The sequence below is a fragment of the Aedes albopictus genome, chromosome 2 (assembly GCF_035046485.1).
Source record: "Aedes albopictus strain Foshan chromosome 2, AalbF5, whole genome shotgun sequence".
Classification (NCBI taxonomy): domain Eukaryota; kingdom Metazoa; phylum Arthropoda; class Insecta; order Diptera; family Culicidae; genus Aedes; species Aedes albopictus.
The window spans coordinates 486,717-506,296 of NC_085137.1; the positions used below are offsets into that span (position 1 = coordinate 486,717).

Genomic DNA, 19,580 nt, shown 5'->3' on the forward strand with positions numbered 1-19,580 from the left:
AAGTACTCTACCGAAGACGCTACTCTTTAATCTGCCCAGGATAAAAATTACAACAGTTTAAAGCGCCATCTAGTGGTCAATCAAAAAAATGTGTATGGTAAAACCACTAACTAATTAATGTATGACTAGATTGCGTCAAGCCTTGACACACTTTTCTGAAATCGTCAAATTTCTGTATTTTGTCGGGGAATAAATAAAGTGGCTTTAGGTACTGGTATTTTGTCTAGGAGCTAATAATAAGTTCCACAAAAATCAGAAGAGTAGTAGAATTGGAGTGCAAAAATTCATAGAGCCAAAGTGTGACATGCCTCTTTGATCATTTTCATTTCACCACATTCATTGCACCTATAATCGAAATCACACATTGCACGAGTAGGGTCTAGGTGTCTATGGCCATTTGGGCAGGGGGACCTATTTTGGGCACATACTGCTACAACTCAGCCAATTTTGGTCGGATTGACTTGATTTTTGGGACTCGATCAGATATGTACAACAAACAGACGTGTCACATGGAACAAAATGCGAATAAAATCATCGTCATAAGAACATAATCGCCGAATGCTAATTACGATGGGTTTCGCAAACCCACTGAGTAGATGGCGGTAGTGAGCGAACGTCAAATAGGAGCTAAATCGATGCGAGCGCCGTGAGCGACAGATTTGCGAACTACATAATATTTGAATTATTCGTTAAAAAGGGAAACGATGCACAGTGGCAAAAATTGGTATAAACGCGAATAAATTCAATTTCTCTGCTCGGAGCGGATGGATTTGAATGAATTTTTGACCCAAACTGTAAAAATCCCTATAGTTTCAGATAAGGAAGCTGTCATTTGGCCGCACGAGGCTGGAAATCAGCGTATTGAGCTCGTTTTACCCCGCTTCTCTCTCACACACCTTTTTGAGAAAATCCTCATTTATTCCCGACAGGTGTGCAAAATAAATGACTTATTTAACTCGTAGTTGTGTAAAAACTTCCATAGTATCGGCAATTTGGCATAGGATTAGCCATGCTCTTATCGATTGCGTTCTACTCCGGGCGCGGATGCATGTGAATGTGCGATGGGAAGCAAGAAGAGTGAGACGTCTGTTTGTCTGTGTGTCTAGCAATGTTCAAAAATTAAAGTCCATTGGTTTGAAATTTGTTACGCAAAGTTGCGTACATTACATTTTAAGGCTACCTCAGTTATACTTGAGAACCACTGGGGTTCAGTGCCATACACTTGACGAGCAAAATATTAAAACTGAATAGGGATTTTCAGTATAGCCTGGAGGTGTTCCCGTGATAGGTCACCGAAATTGTTAGTGTATTATTAGGTAAATGTATTTATTTATACTAATAAATTTTATGTTTAGCTTTTTAGCTGACTGAGACAGTACATGTCGTGTTTGCTGTAAGAGTCGGTTTAGTCCCAAGAAACACCTCCCGCAATAATTGGGTTATAGCAGCAAGGGCCCAAAATAGGTCCCCTTGCCCAAATGATCTCAGACCTCACCTTACATCTAGTAACCGAGAATCCGAAGGATTTTTCTCTTATATTTGACCCCAATAATACATATGCCTAGAATAAGTTTATGCAACTTTTATATGACTAATTTTGGTTATGTAGCAGCTACATAAATCCATATAATATATATGTTTTACTCCGAGAGTCACACTTGATCTGAACATTTTCATCGTCGATCACTCGGACTCATAAAATGCAACTGTTTTAAGGGATTTGATTAACTAAGATAAGAATGATTTTTTGCAGAATAGCCAACTCTATTATTTTGGCCAAAAGATGTAAGCTTTTGGGATCGTAGAAGGATCGAAATCGTAGCATGCTTTGAGTTGTTTTGAATATAATCGGCCGAAATGCGAAACGGCTGGTTGCTCCAGAAAATGTTATGAACACCGAAGATGGTAAGTTCCTAACATTTTTCTCGCTTGACGATTTGGTGGATCACGTAATGTTGAATAGCGATCATGTGAGTTTTTTCTTTTCTATGGAGAACCAAACATCGTTTTCATTTTCGATATGCTTTCGTGTGCTTTAGAGCGATACACAAATTATGTCACAAGTTATACGATTAGCACCAGATCTCTGTTGAACGATTTGAGAGTTTATTCTAGGATTCATTTTACCAAGGATCCTTCATACATTTTTCTAGAACTTTTCATCAATATTTCTCTAGCAATTATTTTATTGATTGAATTTATTCAGGATGTTTTTCAAAACTTCTGCAACATTTCTTTTCATGAACTCTTCCTCTAGGGATTCCTACAAGGATCCTTTCCAGGTTACCATTCAGATTTTTTTTATTGATGCGTCTATGAATTTTTCAGGAATTATTCCAAGAATACTGGAATTCATTCATGGGTGTCTGGTGTTTTTTTTACCTACAAATTCTCTTAAACAAGAATTGTGGAGCGAATCTGGTGTGATGGTTAAAGCACATGACTATCACGCCGAGGACCTGGGATCGAAAACCACTCCTGTTAAACTCACAAAATGTGAGTTCTACTTTGGAAGGGAAGTAAAGCGTGGGTGCCGAGATGAACTAGCCTATGGTTAACCGTTATGTATCCGACAATTTTTTTGCTTTTTTCTACACCGTGCTTTTTAAATGGGCGCTGGGTACCCGTGTACCCTGTCGGCCACATAAGGGTTGAAATCTCGTTATAACAGATAAAAAAATAAAATGATTTTTTATCCAAAGATCTCTGTACTGTATGTCTACCAGGGATACCAAGCATTCTCATTGGGTCAAGCTTAAGTGAAAAACTCCCCCAACTTTTTTAAAGTTATCCAGGATTTCTAGGATCCCTCCAAATTTTCTTTCATCAAAGATTCGTTCAAGCAGTACTTCAACAATTCTATCAAGAAGTCCTCTAAAGATTACTAAAAGATTTCTTGCAGACATTTCTACTGCAAAATCTGCACGAAACTGTTCAAAAAAAAAAAATAGGAATTTCTCAAGAAAATATTACAGAGATTGTTGCCTGAGTTTCGTTTGCAATTTGACTTCCGTGGATTATTTCAGTAGTCTTTCCAAGTGTTGTATAGGAATTCCTCCAAGAAATCCTTGAAAAATTTGTCAGAATATTTATGTGGGAACTTTTTCAAAAACTACTTCAAAATTTTCGAACAGGACTCCTCCATGGATGAACATTCATCCAAAGATTTCTCGAGGATTTTATTCAAACCTGGGATTTTTTTTTCAAAAAAAAATAAAAATATCAAGCTGTTTCCCCAAGATTTTTTGAAGATTTTTTTCCTCCAATTTTTTTCGTGAAATTTCCACAGAGACTTTCCAAGACATATATCCAAAGATCCCTCGGTAGAGATTTTCAATGCATACCACAAGAAAATTAAAAAATTATCTCTCCATAGATGCCTGCCTTGATTTTTTTTTATTTCTCAAACAATTTATCCGAGTAGGTATTTCTCTTGGAATTCATCTTAGGATTTCTTTCATATATCCTCCAAGGACTCCTACAAGATAATCCATGGTGAGAATTCTCCAGAAAATCAACCAAGAACTCCTGTAGGATTTTTTTTTTTCAACTAATTCGCTAGACATTTCTCCAAGGGTTCTTCCAAAGATCACTGTTAAAATTAAATCTAGGGTTTATCCAAAACAATTCGCAAGGATTCCTTAAGAAAATCTTTCAAGTGCTTAATACAAATGCAATGAATTTTCGGAACCTTTTCCTTTGAAGACAACATTGGAATTATTCCAATGATTTCTTGAAGGTTTTAAACATAAGCAAGCACTTCAATAATTTCTCGTAAACACTTTTTTAGTAGTTTTTGGAAAGATTATCGTAGGATTGATTGATTTCTTCATTTTTCAGAACACCATGATTTCTAAAGGAATTTCTCCCGGAGATTGCACAATTTTTTGATCTTTAATTTTAATTTATATGTATAACGTATTAAAGCTCAAAGTGTCTTACAATTCTTAGCTTCAAATAAATGAGTTATCAATGGTAAAATTTCGAAAAATACATATGATTTCATGAATAAACATTGTATAGTTCAAAAACAAATCTCCAAAGAGGGTCCTCATTATCTGATATATTTTTCAGCTAAACTCCTAATACATTCTGATCTGTATGAACACATAACAACTCTAAACAAGTGCAAGAGATGATAACCTTTAACAATAGTAAAAGGAGTGTCAGATTACATTAAGACTTATTTTAGAAATGCCTATCGATCTCAACAATTTCTCTTAGTTTTCTGTTTCGCTTCCACTCTTATTTAACCCAATTTATGCATTTTTTTCAACAGTAAGGCAAACTAAAAGTTTCTGAATGTGAATAAGGGTCGACCCAGGAAATTTGTAAATGACGATGCCTTTTTTAATAAATTATTGACATTTTCCTACCCTTGCAGTATATTACGATTACCTCTTCTCCGCACATGGAGTAATCTTCGCAAGAATCCCGGGAATTAACTGGAGAATCCAGTTTAATGAAACATGGTAGGAGGTGTATCGGAAGATTCATGAAAGAACCCTGGAGAAATCCCTGAAGGCTTCTCAAGAAAAGTCCGTGAGATAATCCTGGAAGAATTCCTTGAGGAATCCCAGGCGAAATTTAGGATGAAATCTCGAAAAGGTTTCTGGATAAATCATTTTGTAAGGATTCCCTGAAAGAATCTTTCAAGAAATACCTGGATAATATCCTGGGAGCAATCCCCAATGGATGGAAGAACTAGATGATCCCCATGGAATTTCGAAATAATTCTCCTGAAAAAATTCCGGAATAAATTTCGAGAGAGAATTCTTCTAAATATTCCTGAAAAATCTCGGGAAGGAATGGAACTCGGGACAAATTTAATAAAGGAACCCTGATAGAACCCAACAAAGGAATCCTGGGAGGAATTCCAGAAGAAATCCCGGAAGAAATCTAGGGACAGTTCTCAGGAATAATTCTTAGGAAATTCCAGAAATCCTTAAAAGTGTTGGAATAATCTCTAAATGAATCCCAAAAGGAGTCCCATTCAATTTCCTGGAGAAGCCCTTGAAAGAAGCCAGGTAGATATTTCTCATATAATCCTAGAGGAATCCTTGAAGAAATCCCAGGAGGAATCCCTGAAGATTGAAACAAATTCTGGAGGAATACCTACAGGAATTAGAGCAGGAATCCACAGAGGTATTCCTGCTTAAATCCCAGGAGGATTTCTCCAGGACACTTGTAAGAACGATAAGTTTTTTTTGTCTTGTCGACTTGTTAGTTAAAGAAGTCCTGGGTGCAGTCTTTGATGAACATAAAAGGAACTCGGTAGAATTCCCTGCAGTAATCACTGAAAGAATCTCTGGAGAAATCAATGAAGGAAGCCCGAGAGAAATCATAATGAGATTCCAGAAAAAAAAACTTGGAGGAATGATTGACAGAATCCTAGAGGAATCCCAGGAGAAATCTTTAAAGAAATCCTGGGAAGTGTCCATGAAGAAATCTAGAAAAGAATCCAGAAAAGATTCCCGTGGAAATTTGCTAAAGGAAACCCAAAAAACAATTCCGGAAGAAGACTATTAATCAATTTTAGAAAAAAATCGATGATGAAATCCCACAGGGAATCTCTGAAGGTGAATTCGCTGATGGATGGGGGGGCAATACCTCAAACAAGTTTGGGAACCACTGGTTTAAAGTAACCAGTTGTTTTTTCTTATATAGTAGTGGTAAAATTTACAAAACTGATGCCTCTAATCGATTTTTCAATTTGATTCATGTGCTGTAAAATGCCATTTTAGACTAAGTTCCTATATGTGCTCAAACGAAGAAGTAACAATGTTTTACGTAAAAGGTACGTCCTAATTTCGTTAATTGAAGACTAGTTTTGTTGAAAAAAAAAAAAAAATGCATCGCAGATACAATGTTTACGACCAACCAATCCCAGAATTCGGCGGTAATCAAAATGTGAAGGCACTCGATTGTTTTATGACAGAGGTCTCCTAGATTGAATTATCTTCGTACGATAATCTCAGCGTGACGTCGTTGACAAGTATAGCGTAGTGTGATCATTGAATTACGCAGATGATGGGTAAAGGTGTGCTCATATCTTTATGGTTCGAATAGTGATTCGTTTACTATCGGTTTCTAGTTAAAATGATACGTAATACATGACGTAGGTTCGGTAGCATGTGTAAGCAGTATATTGACTGTATCGAAAATTACTCATAATTTTCGATACTGTCAATATACTGCTTACACACGCTACTGAACCTACGTCATCAAATTCTATTTCTTATGTATGGAGGAGCGAAGATAAGAGCTGAATTTTAGGGGGCGAAGTCTAGTGTTTTACCCTATTACGTATCAGTTTATAACTTGACTAAACAGTCTGTGATGTTTTTGTCAGCTCTTATATTGCATTGTAATACTAGCTATTCCGGCAAACATCGTACTGCCTGCCTACTATGTTTTTAGACATGCATTCCTGGGGAAAATTGCCCATAAAATGGATTTCCAAATTTTCTCGATTTTGTTTCCTAATTACAGTCTAGACTCCTATTGCACAGCTTCCGTCAACATGATCATGTATTACACGGCAGTCCGTGTGGTGATTCACCAATTAGTTTGTGATTTTGCCGCTAGGTGGTGCTAGTCTTCGGCAACGTTCTTCAGGAAGTTAAGAACAATCTGGTGATTCAACAATTAGTTGGTGATTTTGCCACTAGGTGGCACTAGTAGTCAAGTAAAGCTTTAAACTCCGCTATCTGGGAATCCAGCGCAGATAGAAAAGTGTCGTTTTCGGAAAAAAGTAAGTAAAGTATCAAACTTCTCTATCTGGCAATCCAGAGCAGATAGAAAAGTGTTTTATCGGAAAAGTTCTTCAGAGATCTGAATATTCAATAATTAGTTGGTGATGTCGGAGCCCTGCACGAGTGTAACAGTGAAATAATTATGTGGATCTGTTAACCCGTTCTCACGGTAATTCGTGACATGTAAACGTCATTCCATTTTTATTTGATTAGATAGATAGATTGCGCGTATTGTTAACATAGACTGGTTCATGTACAGTAGTTGCAAATTACTCCTTCATTCTTCAGCAATGAAATTTCCGCAGTTCACCCCCAGACGAGCGGGTTTGAGTTGAATTTCCGCAATCCAATAAGGATTATGTTTGTCCTTCATTGAAACAGAATCTATTCATGGCTTTCAATTATCTAGTATAAAGACACTTGATCGAAACCAAACTTTAGTGCAGTTTGTTCACTTTACCAAAAAATATCAACAATGTGTTACTATTCACAATGTAACCTGACTCTTTCTGGACATCACTAGTATTGTTTCGAAACCAATATATTTGCTTATAGCTTTCTATCTGTTTCACCAACTCCTAATACAAACAAAACTTCTCACTCTACTGTTCATTTTCATCACGCTATGATATGCATTATAAAAGGATATAAAATTGGGTATAGAATTTTATTTCCTTTTATTACTCGAAGTTAATTCGATTAATTATCAAAGCACTCGGTCTGCTATTGTGAGGAACTGAGTATCCTTTGATAGAAAACACTCAAAGTTACTTGCTATCATTCTGGTTTGATGATACGAATACTAATCAAATACTCAATTTTCATTAATACCTTACTGCTAGAACACTTTTCTTCTGAAGAAATTAGAACGCATTCCTCTATTTTATCACATTAAAACAATGCACGGTTTTTCACACTATTGAAATCTCAATCACTTGTCTTCATTTGTCCACCAAAATCACATCAAAACCTTCTTTTCTCCGAAATTGAGTTAATCGCAAATTTCATAATCCATTCCGCACCGTGACATCCGCGTATCAGTTCTGACAAAGGGCGAGGAGGACGAAAATCTCTCTCTCCACAGCATCCTTTCACCACCAAATAACAACAACAGCAGCAGCAGCAATATCAATGGAAAAAGAACAACCTTAATCTGGGACCCCCCAGAATTGCGGAGTTGCCACTGTATGCGTGTGCGGGATTTTTTCGTTCTTGTTCACATCACTTTTCACTCTGCGTTCTCGCTTGGTCGTTCAATGAATGAAACGCACTCACTACCGATGATGTTTCACCAAATGTTGTGGTAATCTAGTTAACCAGCACGACTGCGAGCGAACGACTGCGGTTTCCAAGCAACTGGAAAAGGGCGGAAAAGCAGGCGGGCGAGCTTGCGATTCACTCACACTCACTCGCCTGGGTCATCGGATTAATATATGTTCACAAATTGTCTAATCATGCAAATGATCCTTGTCTCTGTGGATTGTGGAGTGGATGGTATATGGAATTTCCTCGCAGGATTGAGCTTCCGATGCTGGCGAATAGTTGGCGGTGACTGAACGAGAGTATTGTGAGTTTTTCACTTTTCTACTGCTTTGCTGCACCACCCGACCAGACCAGTCCCTTGCATGATGATAGACGAGATCAAAGTAACCAACACGACGCGGAAATGTGTGCGAGAACACTCCGATATGTGTCTGATGCAGAGCGAACAGCGTGAGAGAAACGGATTTGTGGGAGCGAAACTTCCGCTCCCAGTGTTGTTGTGTAGATTTTCCAGTGAACCGTGCAAGGGGGTGGTGGGAGGTATTGTATTGTGTTGGGAAAAACGGTTTGCAGGCGGGGGTTTGGATCCAAGCACGCTGTTCTGACGAGCAAACGGGGTGCACCACGAGGGAAATGACCTAGTTGCGTGTAGTGATGCTCTCTCACGGTTTCACAGAGCGCGAGCGGATTCTGCTCAGTTACAGTGGCACGTGGATATCTGATCAAGCGGGAGGCTTGATGAAGTGATAAGAATGTTTGGTAGTGTTTTTTTATTGCTAAAGAGGGTTGAATATACGAGCGCTTCATATCATTCAAGTCTGAAACAAATGATAGCATGTTATTATATTATTGTTTACTAACAACCATCATGCTGCTAAATATGAGAACTGTTCTTGAGATAATAGCAGCAATGCATGTTTTCCTCTACTAGTTTAATATGAAAATTGAAACAAATAAAAAAGGCAATTTTTGTAAATGCACCTTTTTTGTGCTTGTGTCATTGTTGTAGCTAGAGGGGGGGACAGGGGCAGGCCCTGGAAGAATTCCTGCAGGTATGCCTCGAGTAGGCCCTGCGGGTATCCCTGAAGCAATTTCTAAAAGTTTACAGGGAGGAATTCTTAAAGCAATTATGGGAGCAATACCTGGAGTAATTTCTGAAGAAATCGCATTAGAAATCCTTGGAAGAGTTCCTAGACAATTTTATGGATGAATCCTTGGAGGAGTTTCTAGATGAAATCCTGGAGGAATCTCTAGATTAATTCTTGGAAAAATCCCTGCAGAAATTCCTGGCGAAATCCCTGAAGCAACTCTTAGAGGAATCGCTGGAGGAAATCCTGGAGGAACTTCTGGACAAATTTTTGGAGGAATCCCTGGAGAAATATCCGGAGGAATTTCTGAAAGTATTCCTGGAGGAATCCTTGGAAAAAATCCTGAAGAATTTCCTGGATGAATTCGTGCAGATTCCCTAGAGAAATTCTGGGAGAAATCCTTGGAGAAATTTCTCTTGAGGAATTTCTGGAGAAATTCTTGGAAGAATACCAGGGGGAATGCTTGGGAAAATCCTTGGAATCCTTGAAGCAATTTTTGGAAAAAAAAACCTCATAAGGAATGCCTGGAGGAAATTCTGGACAAATTCTAGGCAGAATCTCAGGAGGAATTCATGAAGACATCCCTAGAGGAATTCTTGAAGAAATCCTGTGGAACCATTGCTGGAGGAGTCCCTGTATAAATTCCTGGAGAAATCTCTAGGAAAATTCTGGGAGGAATCGCTGGAGAAATTTCTAAAAAAAATCCTAGAGGAATTCCCAGAGAAAATTCTGGAAGAATTCCACAGAAAATTCCAAAGGATTCATCAGAGGAATACCTGGACGAAACTCTGGAAGAACTCTTGGAGAAGTTCCAGGAGAAATTTGTGTAGGATTCTCTAGATAAACTCCAAGAAATCAATCGATGAATTCCTGGAAGATTCCCTAGAGAATATCTGGGAGGAATCCCTGATATTTCTAAAAAACCCTCTTGAGGAGTCTGGAGGAATACTTGGAAAAATCCCTGGAGGAATCCCCGGAGCAATTTCTGGAAATACCTCATAGGGAATGCCTGGAGGAAATTCTGGACAAATTATTGCAGAATCTCAGGAAGAATTCCTGGAGAAATCTCTAGAGAAATTCTTGGAAAAATCCCGTGGAACTATCGCTGGTGGAATCCCTGGAGTAATCTCTAGATGATTTCTGGGAGAAATCCCTGGAGAAATTTCTAAAAGAATTCCCAGAGGAATTTCCAGATGAATGCCAGAGGAATTTCTGGAGTAATTTCTGGAGAAATTTTAGAATAAATTCCTTGAGGAATTCCCAGATGAATTTCTAGAGAAGTTTCTGGAGGAAAAAATCTGGAAACGCTGGATAAACTCCTGGTGAAATGCTTGATATCATCCATGGAAGATGTCTTGGATAAATTCTAGTAGAAGTATTGCAATTTTCGAAAGAATTCCTGAAGGAACTCCTGGATCAATTCCTGGAGAAATTCCTGTAGGAATTCTTTAAGAAATACCCAGGTAAATTACTGGAGAAATTTTTGGTGGATTGTCTGAAGGAATCGCTAGAGTATTTTCCTGAAGGCTCCTGAAGAAATTTTTGAAGAGGAATCTCAGGAGGGATTCATGCAGGAATCCCAGGAATAATTCTTGGATGAACTCCGTTAGGAATTCCTGGAGAAATTTCTGAAGTAACCCTTAGAGGATTTCCTAGACAAATTTCTGGAAAAGTAATAATTTATGATGGTATTCCTGGATCAATTCCTGGAGGAGTTTCTAAAGGAAATCCTGGGGTAACTCCTGGTGAAATTCTTAAAGGTATTTATTGAGGAGTCCCTGAATGAAATCCTGGAGGAATGCCAGGAGGAATCCCTAGAGCAATCCCTAGAGGAACATTCCTGAGGGAATGCCTGGAGGAACTTCTGAAGAAGTTCCTGGAGACATGACTGTTGGAATTCCTGGACAAATCTCTAGAGAAATTCCTTGAGAAATCAAAAATTCCCAGACGAAACCCTGCAGCATTTTCAGAGGAATCCCCGCAGGAATTCCCAGAGGAATCCTGGAATAATTACTGGAGGAATTTCTGGAGGAATCCCTTGAGAAATTCTTGGAGCATTCCCTGTATCAATTCTTGAAGTAACTCCAGAAGGAATCTCGGAAGCAATTCCAACAGCAATCCCAAGATAAATTCCTAAGGGAATCTTTTAAAAGTTCCTGGAGGAAGTCTGGGATTAATTTTTGAAGGAGTTTCAGAAAAAAAAAATGGAGGAATACCTGAAGGAATCCCAAGAAGAGTTCTTGGAGGCATTTTTAAAATAATCATGGAAGTTGTTCCTGAAAGAATCACAGAAGGAATTTCCTGGTTCCCTGGAGAAATTTGTGAAGAAACCCCATAATAAATCCCGTAAGCAATTCGATGAGGAATTGGATACAGAATCTAAGAAGAGCTTTCTTAACGAATTCCTGGAGATATTTCTGGATGAAATATCTCATAAAGAGAAAAAGGAAATCACTCAAAGAGGCTTTTCCCTTTTTCTAAGTTTTTGGGAAAAATAAAAGTTAACTAACTAACTAACTGGATAAAATATCGGAAGAAAACCATGTCTGCATTAATTTCTGGACGAATTATTTAAGGAATACTCAAATGGACTCCTAATGGATTTTTTGTACAAAACTTTTAAGAAATTCCTGGATTAATTTTTTAACAATCTCTTGAAAAAAAAAATCTGAAAGAATTTTTGGAAGATAATCCTGCAGAAATACTTCGAATAATTCCAGATGGAATTATTTGAGCAATCTCTATAGGAATTTTGGAAGGAATATATGTAGAAATGTTTGAAGAAATCTTTAAAAACAATACCTACAGAAATACTTTTAAGAATTTCTGGAAAAATTCCTGGAGGAAAAAATCCTGGAGGAAACACAGATTTTTACAGGTATACTTTCAGAAAATCCTACAAGAATTTTTTTAAGGGTTTTTCCAGATTTTTTATCAATCCCTCATTATTTTTTTGAATAAATTCCACCAAGGGTTCCCTAAGAAGCTTTTCCTGGTATTTTTTCCAGGAAGTTGCTTTCAAAGATTTAGTAAAAAGTACTACCAAATATTCATACAGGGATTCTACCGAAGATTTCTTCAAAAAAAATTTCTAGGTTCTTTCCAGAATTTCCTTCTGGGATACCTGGGACATTTTTATGTCCAGAGATTTCTTCAAAACTTTAGAGTTTTCTTTTGGAATTTCAACAATAAATTTCTTTAAAACCCGTTCTCTAAATTTTTCAGATTTTATTGAAAAATGTCTGTGAAAACCCTACAAGAATTGCTTTAGAAATTTACCCCAGGGTTTCTCCTAGAACTGTATGAGAAATTCCCTCAATGATTCCTGCAGAAGCGCCTCTCAGAAATTGTTCTTGTGGTTTCATTAGAAATACTTCCTGAGAATTCTTTAGAGAAATGTACCTGCAGAATTTGTTCTAATATTCTTACTGGGAGTTTTTCAGGATTTTTTTTCCAGAAATTGCACAAAATTACTAAATAGTTCTTGGAGGAATCTCTAAATGAATTTCTAAGAAATCCCTGGAAAATTGTCTGAAGAAATTTCTTAAGACTTCTGGAAGGAGGTGCCTTTGGAAACTCTGAGAAGAATTTCTGGGATTTTTTTTGGAGGAGTTCCTGGAGGAACTTTCAGAAGGATCTCTTGAGAATTTCGACAGGAATTCCCAAATTTACTTACGTATTTTCGGCAGTTTTGTTCTCTTCGTCATGGGTTTTTTTTGAGAGCGCGTAAAGGCGCTTAAGCCTAGGCTTGAAAACCAGGAAATACCGTCGCCCCATCCCAGGATTCCAGAGGACATGGAGTGACATTAACATTCTTAGCAAAGTCACTCCCAACGAAGCGGTATATTATTCTCAATTTTCACAGAACGATTGGTACGAGATGTCCTCGTTTACTGTTTCTAAAAACAATAAAAACGCTGCACAGTAGGCCTGGCCGCTTTAATGCTTGTAATGCATCTCTGATACACTGCAAATATTAGTACTGACAAGAAAAATGATAGGAGTAGTCGAACCTATCATTTTCCAGGATTCATTCAATGAATGGCTGTGTATGTGTAGACTAGACTAGACTAAACTAGACTAGACTTCGTCATGGGGGGTTTTTTTGAAACCTGTTGGACCCAGAGTTAGCCCCAAATCCTTCTCAACCAAGCTGAATTATATGGCCAATTTTCAGGTTATTTGGCCGACAAAAACCCCCTATGACGAAGAGAACAATCCTGCCGATAATACCCTTTGTCACCCTAAATGCCCAAGAAAACCCCTGAATAAATGGAGAAATACATTAAAAAAAACCTCCAAAGAATATCGAGGTATAATTTCTAAAAATCACTTTGAATAAAATTTTACATTTCTAAAGCAAAACCTAAAAGAAATTTCTGAAAGAATCTCCAAATCTTTGTGAAAAAATTCTCCTGGAATTGCACTTTTTGAAGGAACGATTGGAGGAATTCCTGGAGAAACCCCTGGAGAATTTTCTTAAAATATTTTCGGAGGGATTCCAAAGAAAAACTCCTGGAAAAATTTGAATATATTTCTAGGGCCATTCTTTTAAAAATGTTTGGAAAAATAAATGAAGGAATATAAATAGGAATTTTACGGTTATTCCTTGAAGGTGTTTTCTATAGAATGCCTTAAAAAATCACACGAAAAATTCCGGTTGAAGTTTCCGAGGAAAACTGAGGACCAGTTTTAAAATGATTCTTTTGGGAAATTCCCTGAGAAACTCCTGAAGAAGTCCTAGCGAAAATTTCTCTTGGGGAGGAGATTCTGGAAAGAACCTCTGGAGGCATCCCTGGAAAAACTAACAAAGAAATTTAGAGGATTTTTTAGATGAATTCATGCTAAAACTATTCTAAGATATCTTGGGAGACCGGGAATTACCATTTTGTAAATATTCCAATCCATTTTCAATAGATCATAAAATCATCCCCTGGGGAATTTCTGATGGTGTCCTAGGAACTCCAGTCCTTTCCGCGATAATTATAGAAAAGTTTCGTGAAATAATAAAGCATGGAGGGGTTTTCCCGGGATAATTCTTAATTCGATTGGGATAATTGAAATCATTTCATTGGGGACGTACCAGTATAGGGCCGGTGGTGGCATTTGAAAACCTTGAGATTTTACCAAGATAGCATTGGTCAGGGGGCTTCATGAGGTTTCCGGGCGCTCCAGGGGGCCTCAGGGGTGTTTCGTGGTGTCTCAAGAAGTTTCCAGGGGGCATTCAGGGGTCTCAGGAGCGTTTCAGAAAGTTTCAGGGGCATTCAAGGAGTACCAGGAGGTCTCAGGGGCACTTAAGGGCGTCTCAGTGGATCCAAGGGACGCCAGGGGACCCCTGGGGCACTTCAAGGGTCTCATGAAAGCTTCAGGGGCTCTCAGGAAGTTTCAGGCGGTAAGCCGTACAGTACTTTTTAACCACTATCTTCGTAATGCTTCTACCGTCATTGCTTATGATGAATACTACCATTGTAGAGAGTTTCAAAGAATTTTTCAAAGGGTTTGGAGTCATTACAGGTGCGTTTTTGGTAATTACGGAGGGTTTAAGGTGCGTTACGTGGAGTCCGAGGGAGTTTTAGGGGGACATTTCAGGAAGTGTAAGAAGATTTCGTATAGCTTTGTTTGAGGGTCTCAGGTACATTATATGCGAGTTTCATATACGAAGATGTTTTCTGGGGTTTCGGAGATTCAAAGTGTGTTACACGGGGTCCGAGGAGGTTTAAGGGGAATTTCGGGAGCATTTCAGGAAGTTTGAGATGATTTTGGCAGGCTTCGAGGCGTTAAGGTGCGTTTGCGGTGCTCTGGGTGGGTCTCAGGTGCTTTACATGGAGCCCAAAAAGAATTTAGGGGGACTCCGGGGACATTTCAGGAAGTTTCAAAAGAATATCTACAGCTTTCAGAGGTGCACAGAAAAAAATATGTAATTAAAATTCAGCGAGAAATCATGCACATAAAGGGAATGCTAGAGTTAGTGCACTTTTACATGAGATATAATGTAAAATTACATTACCACCGTGTTAATTTCCGCCAACCATCGCGTAAACCATCATGGACTCCAACCGGTTACGCGACTATTAGCAGAAATTTACACGAACGTAACGTAATTTTACATGATATCTCATGTAAATATGCACTAACTCTAGCATTCCCTTTTATGTGCATGATTTTTCGCTGAATTTTACATGAATATTTTTTTTCTGTGTGTTACGTAGGCGTTTTCGGGGTTTCGGAGGGTCTCAGGTGGATTACATGGAATCCAAGGAAATGTTATGGGTAACTTCATAGGCATTTCAAAAAGCTTCAGAAGACTTTCTGCGAGCTTCATAGGCGTTACACTTTTTCGGGGGTTTCGAAAGGTCTCGATTGCGTTACATGGGGTGCGAGGGGATTTTAGGAGGATTTCGGGGGCATTTCAGGAAGTTTCAGATGCTCTTCAGAGACTCCTTCACAAACACCCTTCAAACCCCTAGCAACGGCCTTGAAATGGCTTGTGGCGCCCCTGAAACGCCCATGATCCCATTGAAATCCCCGTAGTCCATTTGAAATTACCCTGAAACTCCTTCATAAGAAAAAAAATTAGAGACAAAATAGAAAAATTGAATACAAGAATAAAAAGAAGATGTTGAAGAAGAGAAAAAGAAGAAGAAAGAGAAGAATAAGAGATAAAGAAGAAGAAGAGAAAATGAAGAAGAAGAAAAAAGAAGAAGAAGAAGAAAAATTAGAAGAAGAAAAGGAAGAAGAAGAAAGAAAAGCGAAGTAGTAAAAGAAGAAAATAAGAAGGTGAAATCTATGAACTTTTCAACATCTTCGGGAAACACACTATAAAATTATATTTGAAACAGAATATTTATCGGTGAACATTTTCCCCACGCGTCTTGTTTCTGTTTACACAAGCACAACCACGTATCGGAAAATTCTTCCCCACGCGCGGCCACCTGTTTTGCATTACAAAGGAAAACAAACAATTTTTCGATACCTTCCGGCCGCCCTGCCTGGGTTTCGAATGATTCATGCACTCCACCCGTTTTCACACAAACTTGTTGAAATTTGCCATGTAGCACCGACGAACGAGTTTGAAAATTTCAACAGATTTGTTTATTATTGTTCGGTTTCCATCTACAGAATCGCGCGCGGTGCTGCACTACGTACGGTCGTACGATTATCCGTCGCCGATCGAAGAAGCGTCGTCGTCTTCGTGATGGTGGTGGTCTTTCCTCGAACCACGCTTCGCGTGACTATAATTCGCTCCACGTCTTGGCAATTCACCTACTTTGATGCAACGGAAAACCGAAACTTTTCCATCGCTCTATCCGTCCATCAAAGTGTGCCCTGCTGTGAAAAGTCACGCGAAATCGATTGCTATCTGTATGTCGTTTGAGTCGTCTTCTTTTCGAGGTATAGGGTTCGAGCTTGGTTCAGCAGTGCCATAATCGGAGGTTTTATCGCCTCTCTTTCGAGGAAGCCGATTACGAACATGTCATCGTAGGTATATTTTCTTTTCGCCCATCGATTGGGGTGAAGTACGATAAGTCTTTTTCTGATGATTTCCAGAAATAAGGTTATAAGTTCATTCATTGGGCAGTAGCAATTCAAATAGATAGTCATAACCAGCGGAAGTAGTATCCATTCGCCGAAACGACAGTTGTTTCGTTGCAGGTACTAGTTTTTTCTTCCCCATTATTAGACACCGTCGTCAAATGTAGATTAAACATGTTTGAAATTCATAGAAAATTTCCGATACGAAATAGGAAGATTTGTCTGTGGTTCAAGCATATTGACGATTAATGAAGGAGACATGGTGAAATGTTGACAGGTAGAAGCAATTGCAGCTAGCTGTAAGATATGTAAACAAACACAGTATCCAGAACACGATTCGCGTGTTTTCGAGTTTGCGCAAAGCAGGCGTTGGTTTGGTCGATGCATGGTGGGGAGTATTGTGATGTGCAACGGTTTTTGTAATAAGTTGATTTCTTAACTTTTTACACATGCATAAGGTTGTTTGATAGTTTTTAAATAATTGGTGACTTGTTACACCTCCTGTAAATGAAAGTCACCATAGATGAAGCTATACAATATTCTACAGTTTTACGAGCACTAAAACACGCCGATGTCGAAAACTCGGATGACATGAAAAAAAAAACACGTATTTTTCTCTCACGCACGAATGACTGTGATCTGATATTATTCAAACTTCTGCAAGACCCGCACTCGCGTGACATATCGATGTACTCGTGTCGAAACGTCGGGCAAATAAAGAACGTCGTTTGTTCAATAAATGACTGCGTAGCCATACATAGTTAATTTTACAATAGAGTAGATTTATCATCAGATTGTACTTTGTACTCCATTGCACGATCACAGACTCACTGGATTCATTGCATGCTTATTCAGAAATTTTGGGACATCAACAGGGACAGGTCTTCAACAAAAAATATCCAGGAGGAATTCCAGAAGAAATCCCTAAGAGAATTCTAGGAGGAATCCTCGATAGAATTCCAGAAGAAATTCTCAATGAAATTCTAGGAAAAATCACCAAAGGAATTCCAGGCGGAAACCCCGAAGGAATTCTAGGAGGAATTCCATGAGCAATCCCTGAAGCAATTCCGAGAGGGATCCTCGAAGAAATTGCAGGAACAATCTCTGATGAAAGTCGAAGATAAATCATCAGAGGAATTTTAAAGAGGAAATGCCGATGGAAATCCAGGAGGAATCCCCGAAGCAATTTTAGGAGGAATTCTCAAAAGAAGTCCACAAAGAATCTCCGAAAGAATTCCAGGTGGAATCCCCGAAGGAATTCCAGGAGAAATCTCCGAAGGAACTATAGGAGAATCCCCGAAGGAATTCTAGAAGGAATCCCTGAAAGCATTCTAGAGGGAATCTCCGAAGGAATTCTAAGAGAAGCCCCTGAAGAAATCACAGGAAAAGCCCCTGCAGAAATCCCTGGGGAAACCACCAAAGGTGTTCCGGGAGGTATCTTCGAAGGCATTTCAAGAGGAAACCCCGTAGGAATTCCTAGAGGAACCACCATAGGAACTTCAGGAGGAATTCCCACAGCTATTCCAGAAGGAATCCCTGAAAGAATTCCAAGAGCAATACCCGAACGAATTTCGGGAGGAATTTCCAAAGGAATTCTAGAAGAAATCACCGAAGAAATTCAAGAAGGAAAGAAATTTCAGGAGGAATCCCGAAGGAATTGGAAGAGCAATCACCAAAGAAACTTCAGGAGGGATCCACGATGAGAATATCAAGAGGGATTCCTGAAAGAATTTCAGGAGGAATCCATGCAGGAAGTTCAGGGGGATTCCCCGAAGAAAATCCAGGATGAATCTCCAAAGAAATTCCAGAATGAATTTTTAAAGAAATTCGAGAAGGAAACCCCAAAGGATTGTTAGGAAGAATCATCCAACCGTCGAGGAACCAATGATAAATATCCAGGAGTAATCCTCGAAGGAATTCCATGAGGAATAGCTGGACGAGTATCAAGAGGAATTTTAGGAGGAATCCCCGAAGGCATTTAAGGAGCAATCCCTGAAGGAGTTCAAGGGGGAATCCACGAAGGAATTTCATAAGAAGTCCCTGAAATATTTTTTGGAAGAATCCCCGCAGGAATTCCAAGAGCAAATCCCGAATCCAAGCACAAATCCAAAAAAAAAACTCCAGTTGGAATTTCCAAGGAATACGAGAAAGAATCTCCAAAGGATTTCTAGGAGGAATTAATGAAAACTATCCTGAAGGAATCTCTGAAGGAGTTCCAGGAAAAATTTCCGATGGAATTCCAGGAGGAATCACCAAAGGAATTCCAAGTAGAATCCCCGAAAAAACAAACCGGGAGAAATTCTCGAAAAAATCCGGAAGGAAACCGCAAGGAGTTCTAGTACGAGTCCCCGGAGGAATTGCATAAGGAATTCCAGAAGTTATTTCATGAGGGATCCCCGATTTGATTACAAGGGGGAATCTCCAAATAAATTCGAAGAAGAATCACCAAAGGAATTCCAAGAGTAGACTCCGAAGAAATTCTAGGAGGAATTTCTGTAGAGAGTAAAGGAGGAATCCCCGACGGAATATCAAAAGATTTCCCAAGAAATTTCAGGAGGAATCCACGAAGCAAGTCCAGAGAAATTTTCACAAAAATTACAGGAGAAATCTCAGCAGGAATCTCAGAGGGAATCCCTGAAGGAATTCTGGCAGGAATCTCCGAGGGTTTTCCAAGCGGAATACTCGAAAGATTTTCTAGAGGATATACCGAAAGAATTCCAGGAGGAATCTCCATAGGAAGTCCAGGAGAAATCTTTGAAGGAATTCCAGGAGAAATCTCCGAAGAAATTACAGAAGGAAACCCCGAATAAATTCCAGAAGGACTCCTGAAGGAATTCCATGAGGAATCCCTGAAGGAAATCTAGGAGTAATCTCCGAAGGAATTCTGAGAGGAATTATTAAATAAGTTCCAGGAAGAAACCCCGAAGGAATTTCAGGGAAA

The 19,580-nt window shown here is 38.8% G+C and overlaps 1 protein-coding gene across 5 annotated transcripts in view; it reads right to left on the reverse strand.

The window, feature by feature from the left end:
- LOC109416814 (apoptosis-resistant E3 ubiquitin protein ligase 1) overlaps positions 1 to 19,580 on the reverse strand; it is a 118,847-nt gene that overhangs the window by 96,160 nt on the left and 3,107 nt on the right. For 2 of the 5 annotated variants that reach the window (XM_062848975.1, XM_062848972.1), the window contains exon 1: positions 7,587 to 8,004. The exons of 2 other annotated variants lie outside the window; for them this stretch is intronic. The gene's annotated coding sequence lies outside the window, so the exon portion shown is untranslated. Of the gene's footprint in view, positions 1 to 7,586; positions 8,005 to 8,030; positions 8,399 to 19,580 lie in introns of those variants that run through there. One more of the 5 variants, XM_062848974.1, reaches the window with a different exon arrangement.